General features: G+C 40.5%; 1 long non-coding RNA gene, 1 other non-coding gene and 1 pseudogene across 2 annotated transcripts; all 3 read right to left on the reverse strand.

The window, feature by feature from the left end:
- LOC110194678 (uncharacterized) lies at positions 1 to 13,262 on the reverse strand. The gene is made up of 2 exons (XR_013482997.1): positions 12,972 to 13,262; positions 1 to 44 (listed from the first exon to the last, which is right to left on the reverse strand). It is a non-coding gene; the product is annotated as an uncharacterized LOC110194678 (long non-coding RNA).
- On the reverse strand, positions 320 to 484 carry LOC144454722 (U2 spliceosomal RNA; annotated as a pseudogene).
- On the reverse strand, positions 13,040 to 13,230 carry LOC144454708 (U2 spliceosomal RNA). Its single transcript, XR_013483215.1, has one exon. It is a non-coding gene; the product is annotated as a U2 spliceosomal RNA (small nuclear RNA).

Genomic DNA, 13,262 nt, shown 5'->3' on the forward strand with positions numbered 1-13,262 from the left:
CTTACTCTTGATCACCTCCTACCATGGAAATGAAGCCAATTTTCCTGAAAAAAATATTGAAAACATCCTCAGATCTTGATTGGCTTGGAGGACTAAAGGTTCTGGGGGGCTACTGACATTACTCCTTGGTCTCCTGAAAAAACAGCCAAGACAAATTCCAGGCATCCACAATACTTGGCTGAAGGATCATGATGGGTAATCATCATGATGAGTTATGGGCAGGGCTGCTTTGCTTAGCTAAATCAACTCTAGGTATCCTCCATGTATAATATCCTAATTATCAGATAAGAGAAAAGAAAACCTAATATTTCTTTTACATAGAAACTTATTTCCCCAGAAGGAGATGTGCTGTTCCTGGAAGTACCACAAGCTCTTATTCTGTCTCCCTGCTCCAAAAATCCATTCAATATATTGTCCTCAGATAGAGGATGTATCAGATATTAAACTAATAAGAACAGATATTTTTACTATATTCAAATACTGTTTATGGTGGACAAATTTATGAGTTATTTCAATGATATAATGTTTTCCCCCAGGTTTAACAGTCAGATACTCAGTGATAATAAATGTGCAAATATACATTATTAGTGGTACCCATACCCAATAACTGTCACTAAAGAAAATTGTAGTCACATTTAATTAGGGCAGGTGACAGGAAGTGGGAGGGCACAGAGAAGTAGTTGGCATACACACACTTTAGTTCCTGGCTCCTGGTGAAAAGTCCCTGGAGTGAGGGAGGATAGAGTAGGAGATCTTTGTTTGTTACTGGTGTTCTGGTTTGAAATCACCAGTCAGGTCAAAGAGCCTCTTACAAGCCTGGAACTCTTAGACACTCTCCTGGCTTTCACTGGCCCAGGATCGTATTGTGTCTGTAGAATATGACATTAAAAATCAGTAGCCAGTCCAATAACTAGCCAGTTCAAAAGCCTCCCCTTCCGGAAAGGGATGATTAACTAGACTGCTCTAATCTTCCTCAGGACCCATTAAATTAGAGAATTATAAATTCAAGAATTCTCAATTTTCAATTCACCAACAAAGCCAGAGAGTCAGAAAGGCTTTCAAGAAGGCAGGCTGAAGAAAAGGGGCAGCTAGGTGGTACAGTGAATAGAGCTATGGCCTTGGAGTCAGGAGGACCTGAATTCAAATCTGGACAAATACCAGACACATGGTACTCACTAGCTGTGTGACCCTAGGCAAGTCATTTAACCCCGATTGTCTCGGAGAAAAAAAAAAAGACAGGCTGGATGTTGAAGGGATAAGGGGAAATGGAAGGAGATTCAGCTGAAGTGAGCAAAATAAACAAAAAAAAATGAAGAGGCTCAGTGAAGCATTTTTTAAAATAGGAAAAAGAAGAATCAGGAGTCACCAATAAGTAAGACAGTTTGGTTACTATTACATAGACTTTTTTCCCCTTAAAACTACATATTCTAATAAGAAATAAATTCAGTAAAGAGCAATAATACTGAGAACAAAGGCACTCGGAGATTTCAAGTCATGCTTTTTTTTAGTTGATCCAAAATTTTGTCAATTAAGTTTTCAAAAGCTTTAGAACAAACATTACTCATAAATGTCATACATGCTACATAGAATTTTAAAAGAAACCTATATAATAGCAGTTAAGCTATTCCATTATAGCATATTCACATACAATCCTCTTTCTCTTCTTTGTATATTGACATTTTTCAAGTTTATCATGAAAAACAAAATTAAATAAAAAACTCTGAAAGTACAGATTCATTTTTGGAGTCCCAGCCTTCAAGAGTCCACATGACCAATATATCACAATATACATCCAGATCTTGTTAACCTGATCTCAGTGCTTGGATTTTTGCCTTGTTCTGGTGTCTGAGGCAGTGTGTCTGCTTTGTTTTTGTTTTTAGGCAATTGGGGTTAAGTAACTTGCCCAGGGTCACACAGCTAGTAAGTGTCAAGTGTTTGGCCTGAGACCAGATTTGAACTCAGGTCTTCCTGACTTCAGGGCTGGTGCTCTATCCCCTGCGCCACCTAGCTGCTCCAGTGTGTCTGTTTTTGAATAGAACTGTTGCATGGATGACTGTGGCTGTCAGTCTTTGGGATGGAAATCACCAAGTCAAGTCAAAGTGCCTCTTTCAGGCCTGGAATAATCTGGTTAATAGGAACCTCAGGCACTCTAAAGAGCTGCACCCACACCTCCTTGTGCCTATGGCTTATGCCAGTGCTTTAAGTGATGATGACAGTGCCACAGTATAGAAGTGTCTCATTCATATGCCTTATACCTAGAACAATATTTGTCATGTTGAACCTAAGCTTCATACATCTACCTCAGCCACTTCATACTTCCTAGCTGTGTGACCCTGGGCAAGTCATTTGACCCTGATTTCCTCACCAAAAAGAAAAAAAAAGGAAAGAAAGAAAGAAAGAAAAAGAAAAACCATCGAGTCTTGAAGAATGCAGGAAATCCCACTCCAGCAGAGAGTGCCTTTCCTGAAAACAAAAAAGTTAAGTCAAGGAGGCAGCGGTTCTTCCAAGTATTCTTCCTTGACCAAGCTTATTAATCCATTGTTGCCTGTAGTACTGGCGATCCATTAAAGTAACTGCCAAGCTGATCTAGCTCTGGCTCACACTTCACTCTGTTCTTTATTGCTCTCCTAAAAAAGATGAGGTGAGAAGTTTTGCACATCCACATACTTCAGCAATTTCAACCCATGAATTATCGGGCTGATGTCAGAAGCTATAGTCATTGACAATAATTAGGCTTTTCTATCTTACAGGGTAGGTACATTTAAAAGTTTAATTTCTAGGAGTCTGAATACATATCCAAGAACTTCTAAATTTTTTCCCCCCACTTTCTGGCCTGTTTTTCTTTTTCCACAACCTGACTAAAATGGAAGTATGTTTTACATGACTGCACATGTATAACCTTATATCAAATTACTTGCCTTCTCAATAAGAAACAAAGAAGGGCAACTAGGTGGAGTTCAAATCCGGTCCCAGACACTTGACACTTACTAGCTGTGTGACCCTGGGCAAGTCATTTAACCTCAATTGCCTTGCCAAAAAGAAAAAAAAAGGCAAAAAATTCCCCCCAAAAAAATAAGAAGCAAAGGGAAGAAGGGCAAGAATTTGGAACTCAAAACTAAAAAATAAAGTCAAAATTTGTTTTTAAATATACTTGGAAAAATAAAATATTTTTTTAATATAAATTTTATTTTTAGTTTTCAACATTCACTTCCACAAGTTTTTGAGTTCCAAATTTTCACCCCATCTCCCCTCCCCCCCCCCAAGATGTCATGCATTCTGAATATCCCTTCCCCTACTCTGTCCTCTTCTGTCTCTCTCCCCTTCTCTTATCCCCTTCCCCTTCTATTTTCCTGTAGGGCAGGACAGACTTCTGTACCCCATTTCCTATGTTTCTTATTTCCCAGTAGCATGTGAAAACATTTTTTTAAACATATTTTTAAAACTTTAGGTTTCAAATTTTCTTCTTCCTCCCTCCCCACCCACCTTCATTGAAAAGGCAAGCAACTCAATATAGGTTGTACATGTGCAGTTATGCAAAACATGTCCATAGTAGACATGTTGTGATAAACTAACTCTATTTCCCTTAATCCTATCCTGCCCTCCCATTTATTCTATTCTTTCTTTTGACCCTGTCCCTCCTCAGAAGTATTTACTTCTGATTACCCCTTTCCCAATCTGCCCTCCTCTCTATCATCCCCCTGCTCTCTTGTCCCCTTCTCCCCCTATTTTCCTGTAGGGTAAGACAGATTTCCATACCCAATTGAATGTGTATGTTATTCCCTCCTTAAGCCAAATCCTATGAGAATAAGATTCACTCATTCCCTCTCACCTTCCCCAGTTTCCCCTCCACTGTAAGAGACTTTTCTTTTCTGTTTTTTTGTGAGATAATTTACCCCATTCTACTTCTTCCTTTCTTCTCCGAGTATAATCCTCTCTTAACCCTTAATTTTATTCTCCAGATATCACCCCTTCATCTTCAACTCACCCTGTGCCCTCTATCTATCTATCTATATATACATACATATAATTTTTTCCTCCAACTACCCTAATACTGACAAAGGTCTCATGAGTTATAAATATCATCTTTCCATGCAGGAATGTAAACAGTTCAATCTTAATAAGTCTCTTATGATTTCTCTTTCCTGTTTACCTCTTCATGTTCCACTTGAGTCCTGTATTTGAAAGTCAAATTTTCTATTCAGCTCTGGTCTTTTCATCAAGAATGCTTGAAAGTCCTCTATTTCACTGAATGACCATTTTTTCCCCTGAAGGATTATACTCAGTTTTGCTGGGTAGGTGATTCTTGGTTGTAATCCTATCTCCTTTGCCCTCCAGAATATTATATTCCATGCCCTGCTGTCCTTTAATGTAGAAGCTGCTAAATCTTGTGTTTTCCTGATTGTGTTTCCACAGTACTTGAACTGTTTCCTTCTGGCAGCTTGTAATATTTTCTCCTTGACCTGGGAACTCTGGAATTTGGCTACAATATTCCTAGGAGTTTTCCTTTGGGGATCTCTTTCAGGAGGAGATCTGTGGATTCTTTCAATTTCTATTTTGCCCTCTGGTTCTACTATATCAGGGCAGTTTTCCTTGATAATTTCTTGAAAGATGATGTCTAGGCTCTTTTTTTGATCATGGCTTTCAGATAGTCCAATAATTTTTAAATTCTCTCTCCTGGATCTATTTTCCAGGTCAGTTGTTTTTCCAATGAGATATTTCACATTGTTTTCTAATTTTTCATTCTTTTGGATTTGTTTCACAGTGTCTTGATTTCTCATAAAGTCACTAGCTTCCAATTGCTCTATTCTAATTTTTAAGGAAGTATTTTCTTCAGTAAGCTTTTGGACTTCCTTTTCCATTTGGCCAATTTTTCTTTTTAGGGCATTTTTCTCCTCATTGGCTTTTTGGACCTCTTTTGCCATTTGGGTTAGGCTATTTTTTAAGGTGTTATTTTCTTCAGTATTTTTTGGGTCTCCTTTAGCAAGCTGTTGACTTGTTTTTCATGATTTTCTTGCATCACTCTCATTTCTCTTCCCAGTTTTTCCTCTACTTCCCTTACTTGCTTCTCAAAATCCCTTTTGAGCTCTTCCAAGGCCTGGGACTGATTCATATTTTTCTTGGAGGCTTTGGATGTAGGAGCTTTGACTTTGTTGTCTTCTTCTGGTTGTATTTTGATCTTCTTTTTCACCAAAGTAAGATAATATAGTCTGACTCTTTTTGTGCTGCTTGCTCATGATCCTGGCCAATTACTTGAGTTTTAAACTCTTTGTTAAGGTAAGAGTCTGCTTCCAATGTGGAGAGTGTACTGTCCCAAGCTTCAGGGGTTTGTACAGCTGTTTTCAGAGATACTTGTAGGGACCTGTAAATTTTCAGTTCTTCCAAGGTGGTATGATAAGGGGCGAGGTGTTTACTCCTTTCCTGGCCTGTGACCACAAGTATTCCTTTCTGTCCTGTAACTGTGAGGAGGGGTTCCTCTCCACAGCCACTACAAGCTCCACCAGCCAGTGCTCCTCCTCACCCCAGCACGCTGCCCAGAACTGTGACCCAGATCCACACACGGGCAAAGCAAGAGATTCCTGCCTCAGCACTGGCAAAGAGATCCCTGCATCCCTCTCTGATCAGCCACTGGATTCCCCCTCAGTCTGTGGGCCGGAAGCTCGGGAAGCAGCTGCCCCCCCAGGCCAGCTCTTGGGGAATGGAGCTGAAACCCGCCTTCCTCTCTGACCACCGACAGAAACAGACTTTTCCCACTGACCTTCTAAGTTGTCTTTGGCATTGTGGATTGAGGAGTCTGGAAACCTCCACAGCTGCCCGAGATTCAGTCCTCTGAGGCCTGCTCCAGGTTTGCTGGCCTGTGCGCCACGCTGTGCTGCTCCCAGCCCGTCGCGATACACCTTTCTGATCAATCATCCAGGTTGTCTTGGGCTGGAAATTTGTTTCACTCTGTCTTTTTGTGGGTTCTGCTGCTTCAGAATTTGTTTAGAGCCATTTTTTATGAGTATTTGGAGGGGTTTGGGGAGAGCTCAAGCAAGTCACTGCTTTTCACTCTGCCATCTTGCTCCGCCTCCCAACAGAATAAAATATTTTTTGAATCAAAGAAAGTTTAATTTCTAGGGGAAAATACCTTGAGTTAAATCTTTGGGGAAGATTTAGATGGCTCTAGAGCCAAGAGACAGAGCACTCTTGGATATGACACAATTTTTTAAATGAAATCAAATGCTTGATAGAATTGAATGTGCCAACAGATTTTGGCCAGGGAACACCCTGGTTGCTCAGTCAAGTCTGATTCTGCCATCCTCTTTGCAATGATATCACTGGCTGAATTTCCTGTGGGGACTCCCAAAGAGATAGAGGCATTTTGCTCGGTCACACCAGAGACAGATTTGTCCTGGACACAAAATTATGTGGGAATTCCATGCTTGTTTGACTGTCAGTCAAGATGCCCCTGAAGTAAGGTCACTCACTGTTTCAAGCATCCAACAAAAGACTGTAGCCAGTAGTCTGCTTAGGCCATGCAGTCCATCTCTAGTCACACAAGTCCATTGTTGCTATGTGGCAAAATGACCAGGCTGCATGTTATTCACACATGTGCACCATCAGGATTTATCCTAAAGCATCTCTATATCTAGATTGCTTCTTGGTTGTCATCATTTGATCATTGTGGCTGTGACCAACTACATAGCAACCAGGATGCCAAAGCTCCTCCTGAACTTTCCTAATGAAATTATTAAAAATTTCCCAATATCTGGAGCAGCTAGATGGTACAGTGGATAGAGCACCAGGCCTGGAGGCAGGAGGAGCCAAGTTCAAATCTGGCCTAAGATACTTCCTAGCTGCAAGTCACTGAACCCTGATTGCCTCAAAAAAAAAATTAGTTTCAGGATCCAATTGCTATCTCATTACAGTTCTTAAAAACATATGAACCAATTTGTCTAAAATGCTCATAAATGTAGAGTGTTACTCTAAACTCTAGTATTGAGATATCTGGATTTTTGGATGTGACTGAGGAAAAATACTCCTATTGATCTGGATGAATTCTATCCAGTCTCCCAAGGGCGCAACCTTGGAATCACAGTGACTCCTTCCTCTCCTTCACCCCTCAGTGTCAGCTGGCTTACCTCGTCATTTCTTCCTCCACAACATATCTTCACAAACCCTTTCTGTTCAGGTGACCTGAATTCAGCACCTCTTACCTGGACTATTTATTGTAACAATTTACTAACTGGTCCTCCTGCTTCCACTTTCTCCCCTACTGATCCACTCCTCACATAGCTGCCAGTGATTTTCCTAAAAACAAGTTTCACAACATCATTCCCTACCCAAATTCCAATGGGAGCCACTCTATTCTCTAGGATGAACTATCAACTCCCCTGAATCACTTAAAGGCATTGCTCCATCCTACCTTTCGAGTCTCATTACACATTACTCATCTTAATTCTATGATTCAACCAAAGTCGCCTTATTATTTTTTTTTAGAGTTAAGTGACTTGCCCAAGGTCACACAAGGTGTCTGAAACTGGATTTGAATTCAGGTCCTCCTGACTCCAGATCTGGTGCTCTATCCTCTGGCCCTTGTTACTCTTCACACATAATAATCCCTCTCTTGTTTCCATGGCTGGCCCCTGTGTCTTTCCTCCATTCTGCCTCTTAGAATTCCTTGTTTCCTTCGAGAATCAGTTCAAGCACCATCTTCTACATTAAGCCTTTCCTTAAGCAAACTTTTCAAATTACTTTGTTTTCATCTTGTATATTCTTCTTCAGCACCAGTGAATGACCAGATAGAATACCAGTCATGCACAACTTTCCAGGGTTCTGATCCTATCAAATTTCTATAGCAACCAACAATGTGAGATATTTCAAGCATTCAGTGAATGTCTGCAAGGATAGCTACAGGTGATGTTAATGAACGATTACCTGAATGCACAGCTCCTGACTGGGGATGATGCATGTACCTAGAAACAATTTCTCCAAAGGAGATGGAGGAGATGAAGACCTAAGAATATTGAGTGAGATACCTGGAATCAGTAGGAGCCTCAGTATTTGAGTGATTAAAAAAAAAAAGATAAATTTGAACTATGTTTTCTTTAAGGGATGGTTGTACACTCCTTATATGTATTTTTAAAAGATAATTTGACAATGCATTAAGTTAAAAATAAGCTTCTATCCATAATACCTCTTCACAGAATAAGATAAATTCTCCTCTCTTCTAAAAGTTAAAGTGTTTCACAAACCTAACACCTAAAGAGAAAATAAGTCCTATAATAGGCCTTAAGTAATTGATAGATCAATTTGTTGTCATCAAGCAATCTTATTGAAAAATCAGACCTATCCACTGTGCAAGAAAGCCAATAAGTAAGCACTACTCTTTACCACAGCTTCTAAAACAAGAGAGAAAAAAGTAAGCAGAGATCTTTAAAAACCCAAAAGACTAACTGAAAATCCCTAAGAGAAATCAAAAAAGTGAAAGCTAAGACAAGAAAACAAAACAAATTCCTACACATTATAACACTAAACTTGCAAGGAAGGAAAAAACAAACAAACAAAAAAACAAAACAAACTTCTTGTAAGCACCTTGGGGCTTTCTTCCAATTTAGCCTTCTCACCCAAGAAGGATATAGTTGGTACACCTCTCCATTACTCTTCAGTTCCTCCTGCCCTTTACTCCCTGGAAACTTTCCACCAGTCTTGTGGGACAAAGTCACCAAGTAAACAATCACAAAAAACACCCAAGAAGAAGCATCCCTAGGAAATGTCAACACTTTTGTTGAGCATAAAATAACTTTTTGGAGACCCTCTCTCCGACACTCACTGCCTCACAGTTGGGTAACAGATGATGATTTACATAGCCCTACTCCTTCAGCACAAAGCAGATTTGGGGGGGGGGGGGAACTGTGAAGATTCACTTAGAATGTACTCTGTGTAATTGAGACCTAATCGACCCATGGTCCCTCTACATTTTTAGTCTTATGGAAGACAAAAGGTGACTGAGGGAAAGAACTGACACAAGGTATAAATGTGACTACTCCTCAGAGAGAAAGTTGAATCTAACAAGAAAATTGACCATAACTTAATTATTGTTCAATCAGGATTATCCAGTTGATTAAGAAATATTAAGTCTCAAAAGGACAACCTGCTCTATATGAATCTAACCAAAGTAATCTGTCTTGGGCCTCTGAGATATGTGATATCCCCTCCATTACACCCCCCATAAAGTGTCCCTTCTTAGGGAACTCATTTCTTATCTTGTGCTTTAAGGTTTGCAATGAATTGTGTCTCCAAAAAGCCCAGGAAGGTAACTCATACAGGTATTTATTACGTCTGTTTCATAGATGGAGAGACTGATGTCCCATTTCCCCAAATCACAAATCTAGTCAATATTGGACCTGGGACTGGTCTTTATGCTACCTGTAAGGCTCTTTCCACCAAATAGGATAAACATACATAAGCTACCCAAAGCATCTATTTTCCTCCTTTTTTCTACTCAGGCCATTTCTTTTTCTTGAAACTCAAATCCACCTGGATAACCCTCCCTCTACCAAGATTTTTCTGATATCAATAGAAAACAATTTTTCCCTGCTCAGTCCTCCATGAGTATTTTCTTTAGAATTATTCCTTGGAGGGGGCAACTAGGTGGCACAGTGGACAGAACACTGGCCCTGAAGTCAGGATGACCTGAGTTCAAATCCAGCCTCAGACCAAACACTTGACATTTACTAGCTGTGTGACCCTGGGCAAGTCACTTAACCCCAATTGCCTTAAAAAAAATGGAATTATTCCTTCGATTTGTATCCTCATTTATATTCTCTTTATGTATTTAGTGTGTATCACTCCTATGAGATGGAAAAGTTTTTTGAAGAATAGCACCATGTTCCAAATATCTATGTATTTCCCCTATTCCCTACCTGGCACAATACTTTGCATAGAATAAGGGCTTAATAAATACATATTTCCTTCATTAAGTGAATTGTAAAAATCATATAGCTGCAGATTTTATGTTCTAATCAGACTGTAGATCCTCCTAGGATTGCTTCTAAATTTGTGGGACTCTGACCTAGGTCTCCAGACACTAAACCTTATGCATTTAGCTAGACATCATGAAACTTTCTGTTATTCATTCATCGGCTTGAGTCCATGATCTACTAGGGAATTAGCCAGGGAGCCACCAGTCAGGGAATTGGGAGAAGCAGGGAGCTGAGGTTGGGAATAAGTTGGCTGTCTCCCTCTGCTCTTTCAGCCAGCCCAATTTATTTATCCATCTATGCTCAGTCCTCACTTCAATCATATGTTATCCACAAAGGTATGTGATTATAAAGTGAGTTATACGTGAAAAATGGCCTTCTTTCTTCAGTTACAACTCATGGGTGTGTGTGTGTGTGTGTGTGTGTGTGTGTGTGTGTGTGTCTATTTCCAGCCCACCAAGGCAACTACCTTGAAGGAAGGCATGAACCTGAAATCCTGTACATAACCGCAACTGATTTCCTTTTCTTTCTCATGGAGTGTCTGTCTCCTGGGCTGAGGAGGTTGGAAAAGGCTTCATGAAAGTAGGATTGGAGGTGTGTTAACAGGATTTTTACTGAACCAGTCTCTAACCTGAGAATGACAAAAGAGCAGGCCAGAGACAAAGTGCAATAATTAGGTACCCACTTAATCAATTAGTTTCATTATAAGGAACAGGTTTGCAAAATCGTGAATTCTCCTGATCCTAATTCCACCTTGCTGAAGTGAAGGCAGAGATTTTATACATAACTCACAATGGAAAGGGAGGGGGGAAGGTGGATTACAAATAATTGTTCCCTAGGGCCAGAGTGGTTTCCCACAGCCAACCCACAAATGGAAGACAATGCAACAATTCTGGAGTCCATTCCTTGGGGATCGTGACTTGGTGGGTCATAGGCCCAGAGTTCTGTGACAGGAACAGGTTCTACAATCTTTGATTCAATTCACTGAAGTTACACAGGCAGTGATTGTGAGCATTGTCAAAGTTGGATTGATCATTTCAAGTTGCATCGTGAGCTCTGACTCACAAGCTGGAATAGGCAATTGCTGAGAATTCTAAATTATTAGTATTTTTATTACCCATATTATATCGATTAATATGAAAATGATAATTCCCTTCACAGGAATATCAAGGAGGGAAATTAAACCAATAGTCTCCATTCCAAGTCAGAACAAGATCAAGAAGCAAAAAAACATACATAGCAAGGCACCTGGTATGATCCTGTTAGGCTCTGGAAACTCGAGAGCCTCACATGGGTTCTCATTCATTTCCTTGTCCAAGGTTTTGTTTGTTTGTTTTTTGGCCTAGGCAGTGGGGTTAAGTGACATGCCCAGGGTCACAGAGCTAGTGTGTCATGTGTCTGAGGCCAGATTTGAACTCAGGTCCTCCTGAATTCAGGGCTGGTGCTCTAAGCCACCTAGCTGCCCCACCTTGTCCAAGTTTTGCTGAACAGCCATTACATGGTGGTCTCCTCCACAGGCTTGGTAGGTGATGTCAGAAAGGGACAGGGCATATACAGATATAAGATTTCTGGTCCTGTTTCCTAGGACCAGGTACTACATGTAGAAAACACTGATTGTAAAGGGCTTAGCCTGGGTATTATGGACTGAATCACTTGGAAGACTATACGGTTTGTGTGACTGTGTGGAGGAGATGTTACATACTTATTTGGCAGGTGTGGTTCCGTGACCATGAAGATAGGTATGTTCTTAATGGGCTAATTCCTGTGATTTTTCTTAATGTAAAGATATATATATATATATATATATATATATTATATATATATACACACATAGGCACGTCATATATTAGTGAAATACTTGGTTTCAAAGGTAAAGTTTCTAGTGTTTTAGAATTGCTTGATATCTGGAAGATGTCATTTTGTCTTTGATTTGACTACCTGGTGAAATTTGGTACAGATTGGTAAGTAGGAGCATGGTAACCCCTGGGTAAGTTATCTAGTTGACTTTAGTTTTTAGGTAGGCCTTTTTTTTTTATTATAACAAAAATTTAATTTTCTCAACCTACCAACTTGCCACTCTGCCCCACCCAGAAAGCAAAAAGCTGTTTTTAACAAGTATGTTTAATCCAGCAAAACAATTTCTCTTAACTGGCCATGTCCTAAAAAATACATCTCATTTAAAACCATGGGTATTTTACCTCTTTGTCAGAAGGCGGGAAGTTATTGTTAGTCCTCTGGAATCCCGGTTAGTCTCTCTGTTGACCAGATTCTTTTGTGTGTTGGTTTTTGATGGTGAGGCATTGGGGTTAAGTGACTTGCCCAGGGACACACAGCTAATAAGTGTCAAGTGCCTGAGGCTTGACTTGAACCCAAATCCTCCTGACTCCAAGGCTGGAGCTCTAGCCATCTAGTTGCCCCTTGTTGTTATTGATTCATAGGCATAAGAAAGATTAATCAGTGAGTAAATAGTTCTTGCCACTGCTGCTTGTTTTGTAGGGCAGGTAGGTGACAAGAGTGTTGGGCCTTGGCATCAGGAAAGACATCTCTCCCAGTTCAAATCTGGCCTCAGACACTTATTGGTGCATGACACTGGGTGAGTCATTTAACCCTGTTTGCCTCGGTTGCCCAATCTGCATAGTGAATTGGACAAGGAAAAGGCAAACCATTCTAGTATCTTTGCCAAGAAAACCCGAAATGGAGTCACCAGGATTTGTTGAGTAGCAGTGTATGCTTAAGCCCACAAGTTCCTCTTACTGTGGTGACCGTCTGCGTCGTTTTGAACGATAACTGTGTTCTACAAAAAAACTTCAAGTGAACACGGAACACAACTACGTAAGTAAAGCAGGCACAATTTCCACGTCCCCAGTTATTCATAGCCGCACACGTTCGTGCAAGTCTCCGCGAGTAGGCCGACGAACATCGGGGCTCGCTACACGAAACAAAACTCTTCCGCGAAACACCCCCCCAGCCCCCCGAGATCCTATTACTACGTCCGCACACCCTCATACCTACGTCTTGCAGACGGTTACTCCGCAGAGCTCCCGAGGTCTGTTTTTCGTGAACACCATTTTTCTCCCAGTGGGAGGTGCACCGTTCCCGGAAGTACTGCAATACCGGGTCGATGCGTGGAGTGGACGGAGCAAGCTCCTATTCCATCTCCCTGCTCCAGAAATCCATTTAATATATTGTCCTCGGATAGAGGACGTATCAGATATTAAACTGATAAGAACAGATACTACACTTGATCTTAGCCAAAAGGCCGAGAAGCGATAAAAAACCTCCCTCACACTCCCCTACCCCTTC

The sequence above is a fragment of the Phascolarctos cinereus genome, unplaced genomic scaffold (assembly GCF_003287225.1).
Source record: "Phascolarctos cinereus isolate Bilbo 61053 unplaced genomic scaffold, phaCin_HiC Scaffold_726;HRSCAF=1367, whole genome shotgun sequence".
Classification (NCBI taxonomy): Eukaryota; Metazoa; Chordata; class Mammalia; order Diprotodontia; family Phascolarctidae; genus Phascolarctos; species Phascolarctos cinereus.